The sequence below is a fragment of the Nuphar pumila genome, chromosome 17 (genome assembly GCF_984573655.1).
Source record: "Nuphar pumila chromosome 17, dmNupPumi1.hap1.1, whole genome shotgun sequence".
NCBI lineage: Eukaryota > Viridiplantae > Streptophyta > Magnoliopsida > Nymphaeales > Nymphaeaceae > Nuphar > Nuphar pumila.
The window spans coordinates 77,386,755-77,397,752 of record NC_143265.1 but is presented as its reverse complement, the minus strand read 5'-3'; positions in this window follow the sequence as shown (position 1 = coordinate 77,397,752).

The following is a 10,998-nucleotide window of genomic DNA, read 5'->3' as shown; positions in this document are numbered from 1 at the left end:
AACAAAAGTGAGAGGATCGAACTTACGGTTCTTAGCCTTCTGAAATTAGGTTGAACATGTCCAACAGACATGATGCGGTAGAGGTCATGGTGTAGGTTTCAGGTGATTCTAGGAAAGGACCTAAAGAAAATCAGGTAGGCTAAAAATGACTCTAGTGGCTGATTGAAAAAAAAAAATCGATTCAGATTTGGTATGGACTAAAGCAAGAGCTTGTTGGACACTCAGGTTAGAGGTTAGAAAACACTAAAATAGGTTATTGGTTGGCTAAGATAATCAAACAGTAAAAACTACATGTTCTATCAAATCGGCAGGGTGCAATTTTGATGTTTCGGGTTTCGAATATGTGTAAGGTCTTAGCTAAGATTGTGATCAGTTCTAAGGAGTGTGTAGCTGGTATAGAAAAGTCCTAAATGGGTTTACATATTCAGGCAGGGTAGGTACAAGAGATCAAAAGAGACAAAACAACCCATAGAACGAGACTGCACTGCTCCTTTGAATGTAGCCTTGGTCTAGATGGCTTAGGTGATTTTAGGGATGGTTAGGGATTGGTCTTAGGATATAATAGAAGTCCAAAGATTGATATAAATACTTGATATATGTTTGTAAGAAAGACTGGTTAGAAAAACCACGGTTGATAGGGCTCCTAATCGATTTTCAAGATAGGGATTATACTCCACATTGAAGATACAGGTACAAGAAGGGCTTGGGCCCTTGGAATTGATGAAGGACCAGCCTAGAGAAGTTTAATCTCATGTGTATCAGAGAGAAGAGAAGGAGAAAATGTAAGGGAAGAGAGAGAGACTCGTCCAGAAAGTGAAGACGGCTAGAAAGAGATGTCAGAGATCAATGAATTTTATTTTATTAACCAATAATTTATATGACTTTTCAAGACCTCCTTATATAGATATGAAGCTTGAGTTGAGTCTTGCATAAAAAAACTAATTAGACTAGGATTGCTTCTTAGTAAAAGACTCTTCAAAAGAACAAGCAAATTAAACGACTATCTCATAATTAATTTACTAACTTAATTAGCTTTAATTAACTCTAATTAATCTTCTAGAACTAGAAGATGTCCCCTAGAACTCTCTAGCATGGTACGCCCTCTAGGTGGACCTCACTCCTTAATTGGCATGCATCTGGGGTTGACATGTGTTTGGTTCTTTCTGCTCTTGACTGAGATTTTAGATCTTTGACTTGTCATCCATTATCTCCTAGGTCTCACCTAGGCCTGGACAGTCCTCAATACCTAAAAGGAAAGGCAAGTGAATACTGGAGCTCGAATTTGCACCGTCTTCTAAAGTTTGGGTTGTAACAATAGCAATCGCTTTCTTTACACCTACTCCTAATAAGTCTACATAAAGTGGAGTTTGCATCATTTTTGTGGGTTTTAGCTTTCGAGTAGAATTGAAAGAAGTGTAAGCGAGATACTGACTTGAGCAAGTCTTCTTCAACCTAGGAAGAATGGTTCTGGGGATGAGCATCCTGCAATCTGAGTTCACAGAAGATTCATTTGGATCTAGTTCCACTTTAAGGTTTTTTTTATTTGACTTTTATTTATATTTGGATCTTTTAATGTAATGGATCCATCTCAGATCCGAAATTGACCTAGAGTTGCATGTGCTTCCCCTATAAATAATCATTATAAGTATCTTTTTAAGCAGATTGATTGGATTGAGAGTTGTTATTTCATTAATTTTATGCATTAGTAATTGCTTATTTTCCACTAATCTTGCTTTGGTAGTGTAGATATATAAAAGTAGCATAACTTAATTAGTTATTTCTTCGCAATTTCAGTGTAGGATTTGTGTCAAAACATCACCAAGTTGACAGTACGTCATGAGTTTGAAACCCACGAGGGGCATCCCTTAGGCCAAAACTGTCTACTCCATGGCGGGTAGGAAGAACCTCAAGGGTTTCACCAACCGGAGCCCTGTCAATATGTGGTCAGTCATTGGGGCAAGGTGAGAGTTCCCTTGTCCTATCTTAGTGAAAAACCTTTCATGATGGCGTACAATGGCTCCCAAAAATTTCAACCACTAACCAGGGAAGGCCCAAGTACATTAACCAGCCTTATTAAGTCTAATAAATTCATCCATGTCCAAAATAATTGATCATCATCTCTTGAACATCATCAAAAGTCCCATTAACCATATATACAACATAGATATTAACATCATAATTAGTTTGCTATAGGGATCTCATATTTTCTTAATTACTTTTAACAAAAGTAGCTGCTCTATGCTTTGAAGTTCTTACATTTGCAATAATTACCATGGTTGCCTTCCTCCTTAACACTTTCTTTCTGCATCAGCCATCTCACAATCATGTTCCAAAAGGATTTGATGTCCTGAAAACATGGACCTGGATCTTTGGAAAACATATATCACCTACTTGTGATGTGGTAATCCAACCTACTCAATCTATCATGGAATAAAAGCTGATCACGATAGCCCTAATGTAGCAACAGCTCAACGAACATTTACCAAATAGTCAAGAAAGCATGAAAATGAACCAAAAAGATCGCAGAACATATATTGCAGTTAGGGGTGTCAATGGGTATGGTTTGACCCAGATCCGACCTGTACCAAACCCTATAGGGCCAGGGTTTGGTGATAAATAAAAAGGTCGGATTAGAATTGGGGTCAGACCCAAAGGATCCAATTAATATATGGTGCCGGGTATGGTTTGTGAAATTTTATACCAGACCCTGAACTGACCCGAGTTCCGACAAAGATCCGCTATTTTTCATTGTAAAAAGACTAACAAAAATTATTTTACTGTGTATATGGTTCGGGTTTGGTTCATGTAATCCTTATAGGATCCGGGTATGGTCTCTCTTTTGATGGATCCGATTGGACCCGGGTTCAAACCCGGTACCAGCATCTCAAATCAGGTCTGGGTCTGGTTCTACCTGGGTTTGAACCAAACCTGACCCGTTGACAACCCTAATTGCAGTACAATGCTACAAACAAGATTGGGATTATGATGGGACTATCGGTTCTGGATTGTGATGGCCATCATTTCTTCTGTACTTCGGCTCATTAACATTAAAACTATGTCAATAATTATAGGTCTACATTTGTTGAAAGGGATACAAATGGGTCGGATTCAATTCGATGTAGGTCATATCAAGTCAGACTAAGCCCCAAGGGGGGGTGTGGTAGTGGGGTGGTGCATTGGCTGCTAGACCGGTAGTCAATGTTCGATTCTCATGGGTGTCGCCCCTCTGCGCAAGCCAACGTGTAGCATAGGCCCTGAGGGCAGGGGTCCTAGCCTCGGAGTTTTACGCTGCTGAAACGTCGACCATAGGTATGGCAAGCTAAGCAAGTGCGACTAGGTCTTTGTGCCGGGTGTGGTTTCTTTGGGTTATAAATCCAAAAAAAAAGTTAGACTAATTATCCCCCCACCCCAAAAAAACAAAAAAAAAAATCAGATTTTCTTCACTTGGATTAGGTATCTGTATTGGAGTCAAATGTAAAATTACTTCAACTGATCTCAAATCTGATTATTAGAATAAAATCCAAATTCCTCTAAAAAAATAATAAAATCCAAATTCAACTGAAATCCATTAAGATAATTCAATTTGGTCGGAACCAATAACTACTATCATCTGAACTCAATGTTTATATCATTTATTGCACTTAAAAAGTGAAGTAAATAGATCCGGTCCAGTGTCACAAATATCATTTTCTAAATGCTATAAATAAGGAAATTCTCTGAATAGTAAAAGAATTTGTGGTTAGGGAAATTCTCTGTGATAATTAAAATAATTAATATTAAAAGCAGAAAGAAACTAGAACAACTTGAAAGGCATTCATGAGAAAAATCATGATATATTCAAATGACAATTATAAGTTGATCCTTTCTTTAGGATCACTAAACAAATAACCTGGATTCTTTACATCAAATTTAATATGGCACAGGGTTACATAACAAAGGTCATGTGCCCAGCTCACATGCATAGGACCCACACAGGTTGGCAATGAAGTGAAAAATGACTATAGCACAGAAGGAAGACAACTTTAGACACTAGTCTGGACTATTCACAGGCAGACCTATTTGCAATCTGAGTTGAAAATTTTTAATCCACTGCTAGTTGGTCTTTGGCACAAACGTTTGAGAAGGATTGAATGATGTAAGGCAGGTATCTACACAAACTTCTAGTCTAGAAGATCATGTTTCTATAGAACTAATACAGAAAATTGAGACATTAGTCCCTACTGCTACCGGATGAGATAAACTAATCAATGAGGAAGCATCTCATTAGTTATGCAGATATTCCCAATAAGGTGCATCTTTTACATCTATAATGCTAATGCACCAATATCTGGGAGCCTCTTGGGGCAAATATGGTTGGGTACGATATGGTTATACTTCTTTTTGTGAATGGTATTGGTTACACTTGTGGTTCTGAAAATCCTAGATGAAACTCATAGGGGCATGTCATGTTGACCAAATCTGACCCCATAGATGCATTCAGTATGTTTCAGATAGTAGAAATCAAACCGAAAATCATATGTTTTGGACATAAAAATATGGTTTTTCTTTTTAGAAGTGGAAATTTAGTACATTGTAGGCCTTTTTTATTTTTCAACCCCCATAAAATCTTACACATACGTCCGAAAAGCATAATTCAAGAGCCGATCCCTACTTAACCAAACATTTTTTTTTTGACAGAGAAAGCTGGGGTTAGGCAGAACCCTACCTGTTATACAACCATACCATTTGGGGCTTCGAACTTGCAACATCCCAAAACAAGGTGACATGCACTAACTGCTAACCAAACATGTAGATCACATCTGGAAGAAAAAAAAAGTCTTTTTCACTCCTGCCTTTGGAACTTATGAGTTTTGCCGATCTTATCCTCTTCTTTTTAATTATTTAGATACAATAAGGAGCATATTATATATACTTTTTGCTTACCTTTTTTCTAGGATAGCCAGGGAGAGAAGAGCATTAATTTGTTTTCTTTACCAGTAGATACAATCAAGGGCGGAGCCAGGATTCTAACCTAGGGTGGGCACAAATATATAAAAAAAAAATTTACTAACAATATGTTTCAAAAAAACAAATCAAAACCCTATTTTCTATAATTCATTTATGCTAGATAAAAAAAACTAATATTCTAATCAAAATCAAATCACACATTTTTCATGAACTCATGTCTAATGGTAATTAGAAGAAAATATATAAAAACCTTTAAACTATAAACTAAACATTTATATCATTCTAAGAAAACAAATCAAAACTAATCACTACAAACAACATAAATTGTGCTTTTATGCTAAGTAATAGAAAAACACTAATATTCTAACCAAAATCACATCGTGCAATATTCATATATCCATGCCTAATGATAATTGAAAAAAACACAGAAAAACCTTTAAACCATAACTAAACATTTATGTCATATGTAAAAAAACAAAACTCTAATCCCTGCAAACATTATAAAAGCCCCAAATGAGTTTGGCGTAGTGGGATGGAACCTAGGTCGCTAGGCAGGCCTGGGTTCAAATCCTATGAGTGTCACACCTTGCGCAAGCTTAAGTGTGGCAACTCCATGGGGGGCAAGAGGTAAGCCCACAGAGTTTTATGTTTTCAGGACAGTGACCATAAGTACGGCAGAAAAAGCCAACACAACTAGGTCGCTATTCCTAATGGTGGTTTCGTATAAATATCATAAAGAAATAAACATTATAAATTATGCAATTATGATTCATTAATAAAAAAACCTTAATATTCTAACCAAAATCAAACCACAAAATATTCATGGATTCATGCCTAATGATAATTAAATACACACACCTTAAAACTATAAACTAAACATTTACTTCATTCTAAAAAAAGCAAATAAAGACCTTAAATCTTAACAAACATCACATTATAGATATGCTAATTGAAAAAAAAACAAATCCTAATTAAATATTTATGTCATTTGAAAAATAAAAATAGAAGACATAAATCCTAACAAAAATCAAAGATTTAGGGGTTTGATAACTAAAATCAAATATTTATTAATGGAATCACACTTAATGGTAATTGAAAAAATACCAGATAAAAAACCTAAAATCTTCATTATATTATCATGTAATTTGAAAAAAAACAAATACCCAAAATCCTAAAAGAAATCATAGATTTTTGCTAATTGAAAAAAAAAACAAATAGAAGCTCTAATATTCTAACAAAAAGTCAAGCATTCATTATTTGTGCTTAATGTTGATTAAAAAGAAGAAAACACACATACAACACCCTAAAGAGAGGGGGAAATTGGAGGAGGGAGGGATTGGAGAAATGTGTAACCAATGCAGGGTTAGCCCTCTTTGGGTTTGGCACCAGTGCCCACCAGGGTGGACACTGCCCATGCTATCAGGGGTCAGGATGGATACTGCCCACCCTGACTCATATCCCTTTTAAGGGATTTCAGCAAGTCAGGATGGGCATGTGCCCACCCTCCCACTAATGTGGCTTCGCCCCTGAGTATAATTTGTTGACCTATACTTTGTTCAAGGGTAAAACCCCAGATCCCCTTACCCATGAGGGATAGGGCTGCAAACGGATCAGATATGGTTGGTATATGATCAGAGCCCTACATGTTTTTCGGATATGGATCTTTTAAGTAAAATCTGAATGTGGATTTTGATCAGATTCGGGTTAAATTCGGATCTGCATTTTAAGTTGGATCAGGAGTTGATCCAAATCAAAATCCAGCTCGAATGCATTTTTACATGTAAATAGCTTGTTTTGTTCTACTTTCTGGGTCCAATATTACCACATGTATTTTGGATTCGATTCAATCTAACCTCCTCAGATATGATCTGGATCCAAATCTGGATTCAGATCTACTGTTTGCATTTTGGATTCAGATATGACAGCATCCGAACCGAATTTGACTCGTTTGCACCCCTAGTTAGAAAGTATACTTAGCTTCAACCTTGCGGCAAGGGACACATGCCCCAGGTTTATCACCCAAGACGTTCCTTAGAATTGGAATGTCTTGAGCTGGGCCTTTTTACCAGATGACCGGAGCCCTTAGGAGCTAGTATACATATTATTTAGCTTGTTTCTTTCTTTTGTCCATGTGTTTTGCTTCAACTGTTGCATTGGTTCAAGGCCACCATCGTACATGTGACCGGATTCTTAAGCAATGTTCAACTCTTTTTTTTCAATAATTTCATCCAAATGGGTTAGGGTAGTTGGAGAGGGCCTCGACCCGTAGTCGGGCACAAACCCCAAGGGTGCTACTCGAAAAAAGATCAAGTGCAATGTGATTGCACACTTTTAGTATGCTGCTGCACCTGGTCACCCTCAATCTTGGAGATAGGGCCTATCAGTTGTGGGTCCCAAGAAATGATGGAGGGCCATAAGGTACACTGGCAGACTAAAAGTATGCAATCACATTGCACCTGATCTTCCCTTGGCGCTACTCCTCTTGTAAGCATAGGACATGGAGTTCATGAGGGTCTTAGCCAGGGAGGATCGAGATGAGCTCTACCTGCTTAGGGGTGTCAACGAGCTTGGTTTACCCGAAACCTGACCCTAACCAAATCATATAGGGTCCGGGTATGGTGATAAATAAGAAGAGACCCCACATTAAGACCCGGGTCTGGACCCAAAGGTCCGATTAATACATGGACCCGGGTGTAGTTTGTAAAAATTTATACAAGACCCCGACCTGACCCGAGTTCCGATTAAGACCCGCAAATTTTCAATGTAAATATGATAAAAAATGTGGTTTTTCAGGGTTTGGTTCATGTAGTGCTTATCGGGTCCGGGTATGATTTTTCTTATAGTAGACCCGATTATATCCGGGTTTGAACCCGATACCATACCCAAAAATCTGGTGCAAGTCTGGTTCTACCTGGGTCCGAACCAAACCCGACCCATTGACACCCTAACCTGCTACAGTTGCCCAGGTTTCTCCCCGTAATAAAAAAAATCATCAAAAGGGTGTAGAACTAGCAAATTGATCATGCATTTTGATAAGATTTTCTCTTAGAAAATATAATAATGATATGTCGTTAATTGGGTCAATGGTGGTTGTAGCAAAGCTTGTACTAATGTTGAGTAAATTGAAAGCAATATACTGTAAATTATTAAGTATAATCATCGTTTCAAAAAATAAAAAAGATTATCAAGTATGATCACAAATTTCTGACGTCTTCACATCAAGTTATAATGCTCTCTTCTAGGTTTCAATGCAACCAAGGGACAAGAAACGTAGACCTCCATATGACACGGCATGACATGACCCACATTATTTTAATATTTTTAGTAGTATTTTCATTAAATAAAAATCTTTTTTATATTAAAACATCAAAAATATAAAACTTTTGCTAAGAATACAAAAAAATCCGTCTTTGTGCCCTAGTTTTTCAAAAAATTGGTGTATTAAGGTCTTCTATCCAACAAATGGGGGCTCCGTCTGTTTGGTAGGAGCAGTTTGTGTAAGTCACCATGTGACGGGACGCTGCAAGTTCGAACCCAGCTGGTATGGGTGGCTGAATAACTGCCTGATTGTATAGCCATGCCAGTAGGGCTTGTCTACTGGAAAGAAGGTTGTCTCAATCCCCCAGCTTGATTATTAAGAGAAAAAAAGGGTCTCGGATCTGTGTCAGGCAAAGGGAAATCCTGATCATGAACCCTCATGGCAACAACCAGCAGAACTCTCAAGGCATTCCCCGACCCTAGGAGGTACACCCAGCTTTGGTTGGCACTAGGGGTGGCAATTTCTGACACGACCCGCCAACCCGCCTCTTAGGCGGGTTCGGGTTGGGCTTAAGCCAACCCGTTTAATAAACGGGTCGACCCGCGTAACCCGTTTATTAAACAGGTCGGGTTCGGGTTGGGGGTATGCCAACCCGCCAACCCGGCTGACCCGTTTAATAAACGGGTTAGGCGGGTGGGTCAACCCGCCAACTCGTCTGCCCGACCCGCCAACCCGACCCGCCAACCTGCCTACCTGCCAACCCGATCCGTCAACCCGCCAACCCGACCTGCCAACCTGACCCGCGAACCTGAAAACCCGTTTACCCGACCCAACCCATTTATTAAATGGGTTGGCGGGTCGTGTCGGGTTACCCGTTTATTAAACGGATCGGGTTCGTGTTTGCCACAGCCGACCCGTTTAATAAACGGGTCGGGTTCGGGTTGAGGTATGCTGACACGCCAACCCGACCCGATTGCCACCCCTAGTTGTCACACCAGTGAGTCAGCTGTGGTTGGAACTCAGAATATGGGGTTAATTAGCACTATAGGGCATCTTAGTCTCTTAGATGCAAATGGGTTCCACTTATCCCCCTATGTCATCCCTATCTTCATACCTCTCTCTGAGATTTCATTGATGAAAGTTGTTTTGCTCAAATCAGACACTACAAATGCGATCTACATCATTCATTTAGTGAAGATCAATATTTAAATAGCCTAAATTCGGCTTTTGTGAGGATTTGTTGGCAATTCAAAAATCAACTGTTGCCAAAACACAATATTTTGTGATTTAAAAAAATCAGGTTTTTTCGTTGAATGAATACAATCAAAGGGTTGACTCCTGTCAAATCGAACATGCTGAATGCATCTATAGAGTCAGATTTGATCAAAACAACTTGGATCATAAAATTTAAAGAGGTACAAAGACGAGGGATATAAGCCGAACCTAACTGGTCTTAGATGCCATCATGGAGTTTCAAAATAGTGGAAATTGTATTAACCTAGCCCACCTTGACCATTGATCAAAACTATTACAAAGCTAGACGTTTTCTCTCTGTCAAAATTGGTAAACAAGGCCAAGTACCCTAACTGCACACAGCAGAGGCCCTGGAGGCGAGGGTCCTTGCCTCGGAGTTTTACGCCTCTGAGATGACGATCATAGGTATGGCAGCTGAGTGCAACCAGGTCTTTGATCACAGATGTGGTTAGGGGTTGCCCAGCCCGGCAGACCGATGGGCCAAGCCAACCCAGCCCGCCAAGGGCCGGGGGGTTTGGGCCATGATTTTAGGCCCGGGCCCATTAGGTACCTGGCCGAAACCCGGCCCGTTATATACGTGGGCCGGGCTCAGGCCCAGCCCGGTGGGCCTGAGTTATTTATTAATTTTTTTAATAATATAAAAAATTTATAATTTAATTATTACATAGTAACTTGGATAACTATTATTATTTACCTAATTAGTTGCATGAGAACTTACTATTTGTTAATTATTACTATTTACCAAATTAGTTGCATGAGAACTTATTATTCTCTCATTAACCCATGATTTCAGTCAAGCATTTATGCATTTTAAGATTAGGCTGGGCCAGACCCAGCTCCCTTCACATTGGCCTGTTGGGCCAATGGGCCGGGCCATTGATCGGGCCAGCCCAATCAATGGCCCAGTCCATTAGCGGGCTGGGCGCCGACGCCTTGGCCTAGATGTGGTTTCTTCAAGTAAAAAAAAAGGCAAGTAGCCTAACTAGCACATTGAAGAGTTATATAGACCTTTGACTAGCGATCAGAACAGTTAAAGGGCATCTCAATGGATCCTTAAACCCTCCTTTTTGATAATAAGGAAAAAACCCTGGCTCAAGTGGTGTGACCGAATGAAAATGAAACCCTACTGTATGGCCCACCCGCAAGTGGTTAAAACCCCTTGGCCAACCTCCTCACCCACCAGGGAGACCGCTGCTCGGTATAAAGCTTTAAGCTTAATCCAGCAAAAAAACTGGCCAATTTTTCTTTATTTTTCCTTCATCTGTCTTCTTCTGAATTGTTGGTGTTCCTATGATGCCGATCCTACTTTATGGTCCTTACTTTTAGCTTAATAAAGTCCTCTTAGAATTGTGAAACAGTGGCTCTTATAGGTCTAACCTAATTGTATCTTGGGAAGTCAGTCATCATGCATACTCTGCACCCAATTATATTCTAAACAAGCATTTCACAATCTGCATCTAAGCTTGAAGGCTAGCAATTTGCTATGTTTTTGGCCTTTTCAGTGTGTTATGTTTTAACAAGTTTCTAACACATACCTC